Here is a 4,298-nt window from a genome sequence, read left to right as displayed (position 1 = left end):
TTTTAAATATATGTTTACTAGCTTAAGACCCGCGAATTCGCGGGTTTAGGCAATGAACTATTCAAACATAAAAATTATGGTTTAAGTCCTTTAATAGTTGGTCGCAATGTACGTATATTAAACAATGTATGAGAAATAATGTATGCCAACAAAACCTAATAGAAAATGAGAGACCTAAAGTAATGAGAAAAACCTAACATGTAAATAGATGAATAATAAAAATCCATAAATTGAAAATAAGATTAATAATAGAATTGCAATATTGTTAAACTATTTTCCCATGTGACGACTTTCCCACATATCACTCGATGTAAGAAAACGTTTAAAGTAGTCATTTAGTGTGAATAGGTATTGTAATATTCATTAGCCTAAGAGACGTACGAATTGCGGGTTTTGACAATAAAAAATACAAATAAAATATATTATTTATGATCACATCAATTAAATCGACAAAATCAACAAAAGAAAAAGTCATTATGTGTTGATAAAATTAAAAATATAAAATATTATTTTGACTAATAATTACTAATCACTAAAGTTGCACATAAAAGAACAACTAAAATGAACACACTTGGTTCGGTGGTTCCCAAGAGTAAATATTATTAATTAATTGGATAGTATTCAGGATCTGCTTAAGATTCACCATCTTTAATATCAACCTGCACATGAGACATGTCAAATAACTTGCAACCTAAATTTCACTTTGATCATTATAGACAAAGTCGGTAAAAAAAGAATTTGTAATACAATGGACTTTGTAAACTCCAAGGCCAAATGCACGGTGAACATCATTACACGTTAAAAGGCCAAATGCAAACCATATATGGGAATAATAAAGGCGAAAAATTCAAACCATTTACTTAACAAATGGGTGATTTTAGTTATGTTATATCTTCAAGTTTCTAACAGGTAAAATGAATAAATGATTACATAACTTATTAGAAAAATGGTTAAATAGGTCGAATGTCAGTATGTCACCACCCATATGATAATTATTCGAGCAATATAATTTTTGCAATCATATTTGACCCAAACTTCATTTATTTAGACAAGCAGTACATGTAACAATATCAACGTGAAAACATGTTAGTATGTAACCTAACCCAACCCGCCCATATTGCCATTAATACCACATAAGAAGAAATTATGAAAGTGATAAGACCTTATATCCAATTTTCTTTCCTTGAAGATCTTATCAACTCCTCCAACTCATTCACAAAACTTTCTCCCCACATTCCTTCATACCACTTCGTTGTAAAGCAGCTGTACATTGAAGCGATGGAAACCGATTTAGGATGTTCCCCTGAATAGAGAAATGAGCCAATGAATACAATTCTACCTTATTAGTTACTACAATAGTAAAATCGAAACTATATTAATGTAATGATTTAGAACGTTTTGTGTATTTCAAAACATTTTGGAAGACTTCGACTTGTTTCACTTCACCCGTTAAATAGAAAAATAATCCAAGTTAACGCTTATGGGTCAATTTTTTTCCTATTTATCTATAAATATAGAAATTTAAATAGAGTTATACTCTGTATATCATCACTAAAATGCTTATGTAAATATAAATACTATAAGGTCTATTGAACCGTATACCATTGGCTTCAACAACACCTTCATTCCACAACATAGCATATGTAATATGTATAATGAACTTTCAGATAGCTCTAGCTCTTTATACATACACTGGTATTGACCCTTCCTACTATAAGGCAACTATTGAACCATTACCATAACATCTACTACACATTTTTTACTATCACATGACCTTATATAATCAACAATAGAAACTTAAAAACAACATCGCATTTGAATAAAATAGGAATTATATAAAGAAAAATAAGCAAAGGTAAAAACTCAACATAGGAATTAATAGTTTTTATTTTCGACTTGAAATAATTCCATTCACCCTATGACATAATATAAATCAACGTTTTATATGTAACAAATAAACCTTTAAATTCATTCAAGGTCGTTACTTTACCGAGGGACTATTTTAATACACAGACTTGATATTCGAGTGTGAAGTTTTTACATTTATAATTTCTGGTTTATGTATCACTTACATCTCCTAAATCTCAGGTGTCTCACTTACATCTCCTAAAGACGTTTCACATAATCAACACATATTTGCACATAATAAACATAGATTTAATTCCGTTTCTCACCTCAATAATCTGATTGATTAACCTGCACAATTCAAAAATGTGTGTCCATCATCATCAGATCTTCGAAATAAACTTTAGTTTATGTTATACTACCTCGGATATAAAGTGTTGTCTGTAAGTACCTCATACTTATTTGTGAAACAAAGTGTACAAAAAAGCAGTCACCATTTGAAACTCAAATTTGTGCTTGATTAATTAACATGTTTGTTGATTAAAGACAGCCAACTCTTATATATTTTTTAAGTATATGGGTCGACATTTTCACCTCCAAGTTTTTATACGATCTATAACCCAAATACCCTGTCTACCGGTTTATAACTAATTTCCTTGACAAGATAATATGTGTATAAATGTGCAGTCATCGTCATCAGATTTTCGTTTATAATTTGGTTCATGGTGTACTTTAGTTCTAAATTTTTATGACAACACAAACAAACCCACCCGTCTTGACCCTCCCTAACCTGCCAGACCTTCCCCTTTTTGCCACATATACCGAACACTACATAGACTACAAAAAAATAAAAAGTATAAATCTTACTTGCACTGGGCTATGAAACGATTATACGAATTGATCATCCTTCTCTTGTCGCATCATACAGAATCCAAAAGTGACCTGAATTGCACAATCTATGTGACCTGATTTGCACTGCAGTCTTTGTATCTATGTGTTCTGCTTTAATACCAAAAGTGTGTCTATAATTAAAGGATAAGTATAGGTTAACATCATCAAAGTTGTTCAACATAAGAATTATACATATATGCATATACATATATACGGATTACTTCTTATCTTGATTATTTTTAATTTATTAATTAACTAAATTACACTCAACTATGAGCAGCAACAGAGTTAGAGATTTGAAATTACCTATTGTAACCCCGTCCAAAATATGGATTTTGATGTCAAAGCTGTATGAAACAAAATCAAAATAAAAAAGAAACGAATTTAAAGCTAATAATATAATGATAACGAAGTTAAAGCTAACAAAATCAACAAAAGCCCTAATTTTTGCAAACAAAAGCTTTAATTATTGCGATCAAAAGCCCTAATTTGTTCAATAATATAAACCTAAATAAATGTATAAAAAAAAAAACTGAAACAGTTGCCATTGGAAGCGAATGAAATTGATTGATAAAGCAGTTCCAATGAAAACTCAAGAATTTCATATAAACATTTTAGATGTAGCACAAACCCTAATTTAATCAAAAAACCGTAACCCTGGCGATATAATCTCTGAACCTATTTTAACACAATACATCAGACATCAGATTCATTAAATGTGTTAATAGAAACAAAAAATAAGAAATACTAACCCGTGATATGTAAATGACGATTATCCAACAGCATATATTGATCCAACGACTCTACCAGTAAAATATTTTAGATCATGATTCCTGCGATTGATTATATTTTGCTTCCGACTCATGTATTGAGGCTTTGCGATTGATCTGCGGTTTCTACGATTGAAAAATAATGAACCCTGATTTTTTTAAAAAAAAATGACAAAATTACGTACCCTAATCTTCGAAATCGAAATCGCGAAATCATCAACCTTTAATCCAGAGTGTTCAAGATTCCTATATTATTTTGAAGAATCGATAATCTTGTTCTTGATTTGATATGATTTTCAATCAATTGTCCAATAACATACTTTATTTTTGGTTTCGTAGGTTGTGTGTTGTTGAAGACAGAACCCATTTTGTTTCAGAATGGGAATGGGAATTAGGGTGACCCATATTCAGTTCAGAGACTCCCGTAATTTTTATTGCATCAAGGGTATAATTTACTTGAGTGATTTTAATTATAAGGTTATAGGTTGATACAATGGTTACCAAGTAAGGGCAATGGAGGTCATTTTTTTGATCTAAGAATTCAAATTCAATAATGCTAAAAAAATATAACTCAATTTTTCTTTTCTTTGAATGTATAGTATAGATATAGATAATTGAGATTTCTGCGTGATGATGGATGCTTTTTTATCCATTCTATTCGCCAGTATCTATTTAGGTTCATTTTGGTCAAGTTTTGAGGTGTTTTTGATTTGCACCACCATAAACTGCCATGGACCAACATAGCTTTTGCCAAATTTTTCTGTTGAATATGAACACCAATACACTTTAACC

General features: G+C 30.3%; 1 long non-coding RNA gene across 4 annotated transcripts; it reads right to left on the bottom strand.

Annotated features, from left to right (window-relative positions):
* Positions 1-607: 607 nt before the first annotated feature.
* On the bottom strand, positions 608-3,931 carry LOC139866725 (uncharacterized). 4 transcript variants are annotated; one of them, XR_011765571.1, is made up of 7 exons: positions 3,692-3,931; positions 3,489-3,623; positions 3,043-3,083; positions 2,713-2,867; positions 2,175-2,196; positions 1,163-1,303; positions 608-659 (listed from the first exon to the last, which is right to left on the bottom strand). It is a non-coding gene; the product is annotated as an uncharacterized lncRNA (long non-coding RNA). The 4 variants fall into 4 exon arrangements; XR_011765568.1 differs by having other exon boundaries at positions 3,489-3,931; XR_011765570.1 differs by having other exon boundaries at positions 2,713-2,844; positions 3,489-3,931.
* Between the last annotated feature and the right edge of the window lie 367 nt (positions 3,932-4,298).

This window comes from Rutidosis leptorrhynchoides, chromosome 9 (assembly GCF_046630445.1).
Source record: "Rutidosis leptorrhynchoides isolate AG116_Rl617_1_P2 chromosome 9, CSIRO_AGI_Rlap_v1, whole genome shotgun sequence".
In the NCBI taxonomy this organism is placed as follows: domain Eukaryota; kingdom Viridiplantae; phylum Streptophyta; class Magnoliopsida; order Asterales; family Asteraceae; genus Rutidosis; species Rutidosis leptorrhynchoides.
This window is presented reverse-complemented; position numbering and strand designations above follow the sequence as displayed.